Source organism: Chaetura pelagica, unplaced genomic scaffold (genome assembly GCF_000747805.2).
Source record: "Chaetura pelagica isolate M959 unplaced genomic scaffold, ChaPel_1.0 scaffold90, whole genome shotgun sequence".
In the NCBI taxonomy this organism is placed as follows: Eukaryota; Metazoa; Chordata; class Aves; order Apodiformes; family Apodidae; genus Chaetura; species Chaetura pelagica.
In genome coordinates, this window is record NW_009953496.1 from 17,653,284 (window position 1) to 17,665,448 (window position 12,165).

The following is a 12,165-nucleotide window of genomic DNA, read 5'->3' on the forward strand; positions in this document are numbered from 1 at the left end:
GCAAATTCTCTGTTGTACCTGAAGGCAAATATACCACCCATCACCCTATGCTGGAAATCTCTGAAGCTGTTGAAGAAGCACTGGAAGAAATGGAGTCCATGATCTCTGTATTATAGAACATGGAGATAAGCAGACATGAGTCACGGTTCATGGAGGAACTCCACAACAAGCCTCCATACTGCACCTGATAGTGATGACTGGCAAAGTTCCATAGCATACATCTCTGCAGACAGATCTAGCTCTTGCTCCTGGATGCAGAGGGCCAAATGCTGCATCTGAAAGCTAAAATATCATGGGTTTTTAATCTGCTTCCCACTCCAACCACTGACAAGCACAGGGTGCTCTAATGTAGCGATTTCTCCTGAGCACTACAAGAGAAGAAAAAGTAACAAAGGATCTTTGAATAAAACTGTATGACATATTTTTATGTTTTACTCCAAGAAAGACCTGCCTCACAAGTGACACGTTTATTTGTTCTGGTTGTCAAAGTATATGTGCTTGCTTTAAGTTGCTGTCCTTAGCATTGTTTCCATTCCTTGTCGCCCCTCTTATCTGTGGCTCTTTCCAACTTAATACAATGTGTTTATCCAGGGAGTGATGGGATGCTGATATAAAGACACATGTGACAATCAAAAGCACTTTGGGTTCCTCTGTGGTGTGACAACCAAGTGCTCTACCTGCCTTCCTGCCACATTGACTGGACACAACAGTCTTGATGGGAACTTTGGAAAGTGTCAGGAGTTCTCATAACATAATTGCATGCATCAAACTTTTCACTTGGCAATAAAACCAGCTGCAACTGTGTTGTTTAATATTTTCCTCTTGGTAACCAAATATTCTACAATTAGAGATAAAACCACGTGATATACTATAAACTATACTATATACTATATAAATGTTAGTTAACTAATAACGGAGAGGTTTTTTAGGTATCTATAACCCAAATCACCAAAATACAGTAGTATTAAATGGCCAAATCTATGTCTAAGCTGTGTGACCATATCTCTTTACATGTGCTTTTTTAAACGGGTGATGCAGCTGGATGTATATCAGAATACACATAGAGAAAAATGGTGCAGTTTTTACCTGTGGGAGATAAGCCCTATATCGTAGGGAACAAGGCACACACTTGTACATACCAAAACCCTGGAAATAAGAACAGAAAAAAAGATTCATTTTCACTGTACTTGGGAAGATTTCCATGCCCGCTAAAGATCTGAAGGAACACCGATAACTTACAGCTTTTAATTTGTGTTCACTGAAGCAATCTTGGAAGTGTTGGCATGGTATCCATGGACATAGGGCTTTGTGCAGAGGGATTCTAGGAAGCCATTGAAAACCGCTGTAAGCCATTATTTTGATCAGTGTACACAAAGTCTTAAGGTCTTATATTTTTTAATGACTTGAACTAGATTTTGCTGTTGAATTCATTGGGATATAACGTATTTGTGTTTGTTCATAAAATTTTTAGAGACTTGAGTGTCAAGGTGTTTTTTTTTAAATTAAGCATTAATAATAACTATATGAGTATTTCGTTAGAGGTCTTCATCAAAGCCATGAGGTGTGTATCAAAGGAAAGTCTCTTTCCTGGCGTCATGCACATCACACAACCTTTACCAGAGACACTGCTAGAATGGGAAATCCCCTTGGGAAATGAGTCTGGAGAGATAAAACAAAGGTGAATGAGGAAACAGGGACAAAAAGGAAATAAAAAAGAATTACCCCTTTGCTATTTAGATACCTGTTGTGACTTTGTTCAAAGTAGCAGTCTACCAGGGGTTCCTTGGATTTCTAAAAAGTGATTATTTTTTTTCCAAGAGAAACATAAAAACACCACAGTGAACTATACTTATGTGGGAACTTTTTCTACAGCTTGAAGCATCACCAACATTTTGTTCTGTGTAAATATTCAGCTGTGCTGCAGATGACATAAAAGTTTTACATGTAAATCAGTTGACGCTGCACATATATACGTGTTGGTCATGTGAATAGTCCTGTTAGCATCACCTGAGATTCCTGGGAACTGGATGTGTCAGAGAATGATGCCTGGATTGTTGAAGTCTGGTAGTTGTGTTGACAATGATAATGTTATGCCTACCTGATGTTCACATCCTCTTGAAAAACAGATTCCTTAGCAAGAAATGGTTCAGAGAAATGGCAGAGAACTTTTTTTTACTGAGAAATAAGTTCTAGAGAAAGAGTAATGAAATACTCATAAGTTACAAATACAAAACATATTTATCAGTATGGTGTTATATCTCCCAAGAAACCAGGTCTTTCAAGCCCTTCCCATTTCCCTGATGACATGCTGGCAGCACTCAGGGCAAAAAGAAGCTGCACCTTGGACAAAGAGCTGTGTCCTTACACTGGTACTGTGTGAAAATGCCTCTCTGGCCTTCTCCACGCAATTCTACAGTCCAGTTTCAATCTGCATGAGCCCCTTGGGAGATGTAGGCCAGGTGCATGTAAGGAAGATGGCATCAGCCTCACTGTCCACAGATGAACTGCATTCACATTCAAAAGTAAAATGGAGAAACATATTCAAATTTTCCAAGAAAAACGGGGAAAAGATGGTGGAAAGGAAAGGATAGTGCCAGAATAATCCAGAGAAAAGGACACATGGAAAATATGGAGGAGTAGAAAAATTGCATTGCTTGGCACATTTAAAATCAGCCATGCTGATTTAACTGATAAAACCACTTAAAGAGCAGTTCTACACTGCTGGAACGTGACAAAATGACTTAGTAATTTCTTTCCACTTGCACATTATTTGGCACTAATCTGTGCTACTTTACATCAGTTTTAGACATCAAAAAAAATCTATTGCTCATTGAGACTGCAAGTGACAGCAGAACTGAACAACCTGACCCTCTGATAAGCCATTTGCTAATATGGACATATACGTGTGATTTTCCAGTTTGCTTGTTTTCTGGACAGAAGGTGTTTCTGTTTAAAAGCTATAATGGCTGCTAAGAGTGGGTAGCTCATATCACTACATCAAATCCCCACATTTGTCACACACACACACACACACACACACACAAACATACCAGGTTAATGCTGCTGGTAAATGTCTAGGAAACTCAGCTACACATGTGTTTCCATACCCTGTATGAACCAGGTCCATATGGGGCTTCAAGAATCAGGAAAAATGAGGCAAAGGGAAAGTAATAACTTTGACAGTCCCTGTGTTCCACTATCTTTAGGTGATTTCTTATTCCTAAAGACACTGTGCAAGTGACAGCTGTAATCTCCCCTAATAAAGCTCGGTCTGCTACAAATGGCTGTTTGAGGGGGCAGTGTAGGAGTGTATGAATCAGACAACCTCAGCCGAATGGCCAGTGGGAGTCAGAGCTAGTGGACCATTTTTCAGTTCCCATATTTAGCAGGAGCCTTCTTTCCACAGCAGCTGATGGCTGGTGGCAAATAAATCAGTGTCATGCAAATTCTTCCCGACTGTTTTCTTTCTCTGAAATAGAGATCATTTTATGTTCTTCCTACGTATCCTAAGAAAACACTAGTATTTACATTAAGGTGTCTTAAATGAATATAATAATACTATATATATATAGCACAAATGAAAGATGACTTCTCATTAAAGTATTAGAGTCCGCCCAAAGTTTTGTGGCATCCTACATTGTAACACATGGCAAGTTGAAACATTTTTTCCTCATGTTCAGTTTCTTCTATATTTGCATTCCTAACTCAAATGCACTAATTGCCCAGGGATTTCCTCACATGATGAGGGCTCTTCAGCCATTTTAAGAATTTCTGTGATCTCTGTAGGCTTCCTACTTGAGGCCAGAAGTGAGAGAGAAGATAGGAATTCCACATTCAAGCCCGGGGATTGAGAAGTGGCTAATGGCTAACCTATGATGCAATTTCCTCCTGTAAGAGCAAGAGAGGTTGGGTAAAATATGCAAAACCAGCATGCCTGAAAAGGACCCCTTTGTAGTCTAAAAGCATATATAGGCTTAGTGCACCTGCTGTCTTTCCCAGTCTATCAAAGACATGGTATCTTAGAAAGTAGGAGAATTCGGTCTTACTTTCGCATTGGCACAGAAGATAAGGAAGCTTCGTTTAACATCTGAGTTGGATCTCAGAGATACCAGGCATGTCTGTTAAGGATTGAAACTTTGAGATCAGATTGAGCTGACAGCAATTATATCCACAACTATGCCTGTATAGTAACATATTTTTACTGACATTCTTCCTTTTCTTCATTTCTGTTCACCACAGTTGAGCAGAAACAATAATAAATAAAGTTTTAAAAACTGCAAAAATTGGAAGAACATTTTTGTTGGATTTTTTTTCTAAGAATTTGTTTCTGCTAAAAGATTAAAGCTCCAGGGTGGAAGGGAGAGGTGAAAAAAGTCAGATTTCAGCTGCTGAGATCTGAAAAGATTTTCATGTTCTGAGTAAAACTTTGAAATAGTTACATTTGGGCAGATAATATTGCCTTCATGAAAAAAAAAAATAATAAAAAATAAATAGAAGGTTCAAAATTCAGCTGAAGTCTTTCAAGTAGGTCTACAGTAAATGCCAGGATTTTATATTCTTCTCTTTGAGAAGTTATCACCATGTGCAATATCTCTCTTTATTAATTATTTTGTATGTTCTTCCATATAACTGAAGATATAGGCTGCTGGATGGGGTCTGTAACTTTGTATTGTCATCTGTTTTTAAAATGAGATGGATATAAAGCATCAAAGTTAAGACAGTAAAGCATTCATGTTCAGAAAAATTATCCCAGCTTCAGAACTTGCAAGAAGATTACTGGAAGTAAGTTCTGACTAATATTGATCTTGCTAGGCATAACCTATCAGAAATGTTGCTAAAATACACCCACTGGTTTACTTGTCAAGTATCTGGGCATATTAAAAAGGACTTTAAAAGTCAGAAGTAACTCAGAATGTTCACTTGTTATTGCATTTTGATGATGATTATAGCCTAGAGGCTGCCAAATCAACACGAAGAAAAGACTATCCATTTTCAATCATTTGTTTTCTGTCACTCTTGTCATAAAGGCACAATCTAGCCACAAAAGTCTGGATAAACTATATCCTTTGATAAACTGTCACAGATGAGAATGATACATTCTGCTCTTGATGGGCACACTCATTTTTTCTCTATGAATGATGCCATTAGCAGATTACTTCAGGAAGAAGCAAGCTCAAAAATATTTCTAATAGAAATACCCTATTTTTGCCAGATATTAAAAGAGCTGTTTTCAGTACCAGCTTACATCTGAGTAGTTTCTGAGTAACATTGGTTTAAAAATAAATATATATAATAATGTTATGAAACAGAACAGACAAGTACCATATTAAAACAAAAAAATTTCTGTAAGATTCATTTATGCTTTATTGTATTTTTTTCCAAAGAATTTGTAGAGAATTGGTGTTTCTCCTTGTACAGAAAGGTGTTCTCCTTGTCCCAGAGAACATACAGCCTTAATGTAACATGTCAAAACAGAGGATTAAAGGCCAAAATACATAAGGGTGTGAGATTATTTCTTCAGATTGTAAAAAAGAGAGTTAGATTGGAGATACGTGTTTGGGGGAAGACAGCAGAGAGAAGAAGCTCTGATAGATGAAAGCAGAAAAGGTGTTCTAGCAGGACACAAGGAAGGAAGCAAAGCAGATAAAAGCAGCAGGAAAATTAAAGCTTTGGGAAGAACAAAAAGAACAAGAGAAGAAAGATAAAAGCAGGGGTGAGGTGATGAGATATGCAAAATTCTACACAGACACTTACAAAATTAAAAACACACCCTGGTGTGTACAAAACTTGCCCACACCTTATTTTCACGCACAGATTGCTCTTATGCTACCTGATAGTCCCATAGATATGCCCTCCATTTCACAAATATAAGGGCATATAAAATCCACAACCAATTAACTTCCAGTCTAAATCAGATACAACCCTCTGCTGAGCAGTGATTTTTATATATATTGAACTTTTTTACCATGAGACCTCACATTTATTAGTAGTAGGGCTATACACCATCCTGAAGCTTGGTCTGTAAACAGTGGCAGATTGAGACCTCCCTCTATGTGTAAGCTTCCCACTTTATTTCCAGTCTAGTCCTATGCCTATTGTGAATAACTTAGCTACCATTAAAAAACATAAAAGAACACTGATGGCAGCCAGTGTCACACAGCACATGAAAGTGTGTTGAGTTGAAAGAAGTGCAGTGATGAAGTCAGGGAGCAGTGTTTGGGAAGCACTGCTTTTGTTTATACTCAGGACTGCAGATAGTAATGTTTGGGTAAGTGTTTTCTTTTTGTTTCATTTGGTTTGGTGGTAAAAAGCATCTTGCTCCAAGGGCCAACTGGTGGCAGGATACCAATGGGAAAAAAATTACAACTTTGAGATCATATTTGGGATGTAATATAACAAATGGTTTCAGAGCTTGAGTGTGGGGAAAGTCAACTACTAGAATGAGATACCTTGAGCAAGAACACATCATTCTGTCTGTGCATTCTGGATGTGCAGTAAAATCTGGGAAAGGATTTGAAAGCTTAAATATATGAATGTGGTGAATGTTAACACAGACACACACGCATGTGGGTGTACACAGTCTTTTAAGCAGAGACACAATGATACATGTAGATGATTCCTTTTCAGACTTTTTGCCACAGAGATGATTTAAAATGTTGTCAGCCTGGTGTATGTCTTTCATTAATTGAAAACAAGCACATTAAGGGCACCAGGGTTACATATTATTGTTATGTCTTCCCCAGCTTTAGGGCTTTTCTAGCAATCTCAGGGAGGTGTCTATCACATTCATTACAGACACTGTCAAGTTTGCCACTTCCCTTCATTACTCTCATCAACTCTGTTACCTGAACATCAGTGGCAAAGGAGATAACATCACACACTTGTCCTCTCTGCTGTCACCACATCCCATATTCTTACAAGCAATTTGGCACGCTGAGAAGTGATGGTGGGTAAGTTCTGTTTAACAAGCCAGAGTAAGAACTACAGCAGTAGACATTAGGAGGAAAAACTGCAGGAGCAAAAGGGCTCTTATTTTAATTGGTATCAAATATTGGTTCCCATGGACAGCCTCACTGCTTGTTTGGAAGTTTTGAATATGGCCAGAATATGTATTTGGAGATCAAGAAGAAATCTGTGGCAGATAACCTCATCTCCAAGCAAGTAAGAGATGCAGAACCATGAGATATCTGATCCAAAAATAGCAAAACTGGTCTAATGTCTGACAAACTTCAAGAGTTTGGTACTAGAAGGTAGGTAGTGAGTGTTTCTATCATAACATCCCTAAAAATATCCTTGTTATAAGTTCAAAAGTGAGGCTAGGCAATTTAAGATTCAGGCAGCTGTTCCTCTTTGAATAAATAATTTCTTGAACGCTTTGTGGTATCTTTTTAGTGGTAGTGGTAACACCACTAGAAATTACAAATTCATCTGAAAACCCTCAGTACTGCAGCCTACACTGTCATCTTGCATGTCCAACAGGTTTTGTGTAAATGTTTGAGGAGGAAACTTTATAGGCTTCGTTAAGTAGTGTTTCGTCTGTCTATTACCCATCGCTTCTTTGCTCTGTCAGAAGATTTGGCTGATATTGCATCATCTTGCTCAAGTAGTATCATGTTGCTGGGTTATTACCTGGATTAGCATGTGGATTAAGAGCTGTAGAAAAGTCTAATGAATAAAATGACATTGTTGATAGAGAAACAAAGTTGACACTTACATGCTATTAAAATCTTCATTTATGTGCCAGTATCATGAGAAGCATAATATCAGTAAAGGTCACCTACTGGACCTACTGTTGGAATTTAGCAATTTTTACTTTCTATGTATCCTTGTTTATGAATCAAAAGTTCAATAAGACTTATTGGTATGACAGAGTCTAGGTCTAGTTGATTTTAACTACAGTACAGTTCTGCAATTCTCAAGTTTATTTCCAGTTGAACTTGGCTGAAGAAAGCTTCTTTTGATGGCTTTTACTTTTAAAGAACAGTTGTAGATGTATTAAGCAAGCCTGTATCATACAATTGTCAGGGGATAAATTGTTTATACAGAGGATTTAAAACAAAAGGGAACTTGGCAGATAATATACATTCATGTGGTATATGCAATTTTTATTTAACCTGGATTCTATTTTAACAACATATTAGAATCTTGTGTCTCCTCTTTCAAACCCAGAGAAATTCTTATAAATGTAGATTTTTGACAATTTATTCTTTAAAACAGATTTAAAATAGTTGTAACTATAGCTAAGTCAACAGATCATAATTTTCAGCTTAAATCTATTATAAATGTATTAAAGTTTCCTCCAAAATTTTTGTACAAGACAAGGCATAGTTCTTCTTCTGGAGGCAGTGAGGTCTTCAAAGCATCAATGAAGGCATTTTAAATCTTTCACAGAATCACCAAATCACCAGGGCTGGAAAAAACCTTTAAGGTCATTAAGTCCAGCCTATGACCTTTGCTACTGTGTCTATAGTTGATTATACAGCTGCTCTAAAATTATGTAATATGTATATTGTTTTAAATAAAATTCATTTTCCTGAGCACAATAAATTCTACAATTTATTGGAGCATAATATGTTCTGGAAGCCTTTGCATCAATTACGAAATTGTTAGAGTTTAATTGGTTGATGGAAATTTTTAAGTGAAATTATCTGCTCATGAAAAGTTAATGTGTAAAGCTTTTCTGAATTTCTTCATTTTTCATTGTTAAAGGTCTATAGCCCTCAAAATTTCCTTTCTAAAAATTTGTTACTGTAATTAGTGATTGACTCTTCTCTCTACTACTATGAAACTCCATTATGTACCAACTCATGAGATGGACGTTTATCAGTGTTATCCAAATGTGAAACAGATGAAAACACAATTTTTCTCTATATGAATATTTCTTTATTTTTTGCAATTTTTACTGGAGTTTAAGTTCCCGGGTTTTGTATTGGAATTATTACCCTGTTGTCTGTCTGATGCTGGTGTCTACAGCACAGAATTTCAGGTTAGGGATATATTGATAACGCTGGTTTTTCTGTGATCGTAGATGGTGCCAACACACCTGAGCAAGGCTGCAAAATCCATCAGGAAAGCCAATAAATAGTGTAGAAGTCAACCAACACACACTCCTTCATGCTGCTGCACTACACTGCTACCACCTGAGTACCAATTCCCATCTAATCCATTTAAAACTATCTCAGATATGTGTTTTGAGCACGCAACCAGCCTTCAGAGAGTGCAGTTCATGCCTGCCTTTGAAGGAAGTGAAAATGATTCAGGAACAAACATGCCCATAAGCTCAGTGAAGTAACCAGTGATGTTCTCAGTGCAACAGCAATGGGCACTCCTGAGGCTGCAGCCTCATAAACAGCAGGTAAGCTTCATGGAAAAGTAAGAAGCAGAGGAGGCATTAGGCTATTTCATAGGTGAGGGACTGAAACTGCAAATCCATGCTCTGCTGGGAAACAAAACAATAATTTATATCATGTGATTCCCTAACTGCAATGGGATAGATCTGACATAGATGCTCAGACTAAGTTTCTCAACAGCCTTTGGCTAGCATTCCAATGACACAATTCTGAATAAACATATTCCATTTACCCAGTCAAACTTTAGCCATCATAGTTTATAGGAATTTTATCACATGCAACCATTTATCTCTGTAACTTTGATGAACACAGACCCTCCTCCTTTAATATGATGGGTTTGTGGTGAACTACATTCTCTGTCTAAAAATATTTAATAGAGATTTTTCTTCTAGTTTATTTCATACTACTGAAAGCACAAAACTTATAAAGGATGAATGTTAATTTCTGAGCCCAGGAAAAATGGTAGATAGTTGACTTCTTGTTCCAGAGAAAAGCTACGCCAACAGTTGCCTCTGCTGACTTTACATAATTCTATCAAAGAGCAGCTTAAACTGGGAAACACTCTGTCTGCCAGAAGTATTCTTTCCCTGTTCATCACAAAAATTTCACTTGCAAAATAAACTTAATTCTTAATGGATTAGCAACACCCAAACACTACTTCAGCCTAATGCAAGCAGTTAATGCCATGTAAGTTACTGCCAACCTAAAACTGAAACATGTCTTTTAGGCTCATCCTGTTATTGGATAGGTCACTGACTGGCCATTGTAGATATATGAAATCTCACTCATCTATTATATCTAAAACAGTTTGACTTCCCAGAGTGTTTCAAAGTCTCCACAATCTGCACTTTTTATCACTTTTATCACCACTTACAAAACGGTTCTAAGTTTCAAAAAACATCTAACAGTCTTCATGCAATTTGTCCTTCAAAAACTTTAAGATTTGATTAACATACATGAGCTTAGACAGGCTGCTACTTTGGAGATGTTTCTTCCATTTTAAATTCAGCTTGTTTCTTAGTTCGTAATATTGGGCAAAAGGAGAATTTAAGCCTACTCAGTATTTACACAAGAGAGCACAACCTGGGGAACAAGTGAGGCTGTGATTTCACCATTTTTAATACTAGACGTGTATTACCACATACCTGAACAAGACAGACTTGTCCTGGGTCACACAGGGGTACACAATCACACTGCAGAGGATAACTGGGCAGGCAGCCACAAGACGAGATGCACTGATTTGGACAGATTAATGTTTTAATTTCAGCTACAGGAAGACAGATGATAACATAGGGTGAATATCTACATTAAATTTCATACAGCCTTTGATCTATTTATCAAATACTAGTGTCTGTTCATTACTATGGCATCATAGACAATTAGAACAAAGTTTCACAAATCTGTGCTCTTAAGAACAGCCCTTGTTCGTGTTGACTTCATTTGAAGTTACTAGGAATGTTCACATTGCTTGGGCAGGTAATATTGTCTTTATTTCCTTGTGACCTTGTAAGAACTGAGAAAACAAAAGGTCACAACAACCAGTTGATCATAAAATTTAAAATTCTGAAATAAATACTAAGCAGCATTTGAAAACTGCAAAATTATAGCAAACAGTTCTTTAAATAAATGGAAAATATCTCTATGGTATTTGAAGTTCCTTTTAATAGCAGCCCTATTTTAGCTTTTACCAGTTTTGGTGTCAATCAAAGTGTCTCCCTGAAGTGGGATAAAATATAACTGTCCTTTTTATGTGCACCAAAAATTTTAACCATTTTCCAAACCTCCTGAATTCCCAAAGAGTTCATTTGACAATAGGAAAAAGGCTACACAGATAACGGGCAAAGCCAGTAACTGAATATAGTACCACCTGTTATCTGCTGACACATACAGGCTCAGAGTTGTTTACTCATTGACAGAGATCATCAATTGCTATTAATGAATTATGTTATTCAAAGCAGCCAGGCAGAAAGCACTGAATGACATGACCTGTTGGCAATGCTAAATGCTTCTTCTACAAGCCTGTGCTCAGCAGTTGGAGGAGAAATAAGCTTTCTGCCACATTAAGTATGGAATGGAATTAAGTATGCAATGTCTATAGATCTATACAGGCTTATTTTAATTACATAAATCTCTGACTTAGTGTATCTCAGACACCAGACCCAAGTGCAGGAATTTAAAGTACCTGACATAGAGAGGGAATCATATACATGGAAATTGAATCCTCATTTTACTAAAGCACCATCAAAAGGCTTGGATTGCGATAATCAGCCTGGATCTCCAGGGCTCAGAACACTCTATAGCACAGGAGAGGCTCCAGTGGCTCTTAATATTTTTCCAAGTACTGACTGGTTTATAAAATATTATTTTTTTTGCAAAATTATTAAGAACAGACCCATGCTAAATTCCAACAACCTGATATTTCAGAAATGAACTCCAGGTTCCAGCATGTCCTACCTGTCAACATCCTGGACATAATGCTATGTTTCAAGGATAGAAAGTATAAGAAAGTTCAAGTCAATAGCAGACATGCTATATATCTATGAAAATTGATGGAGTATGCATGTAAGTGAAATAAAAATACAAGAGATACAAAATGCACATCCATCAATCTAAAGGACCTTTAAAGATGTACATGAAATATATGGGATCGTAAGACATAAGAACAGCAGACATGGATTTACTATGGTTACTAGTGCAGGAAAATACAGAATTCTAACAAAAAGAAATTTAAGGAAATAAAGCAAAGCGAAACTGTAACACCTGGAAGTGATAAAAGCAGCAAATAAGAAGACAGGGTTTTATTCAGAAACTCTTT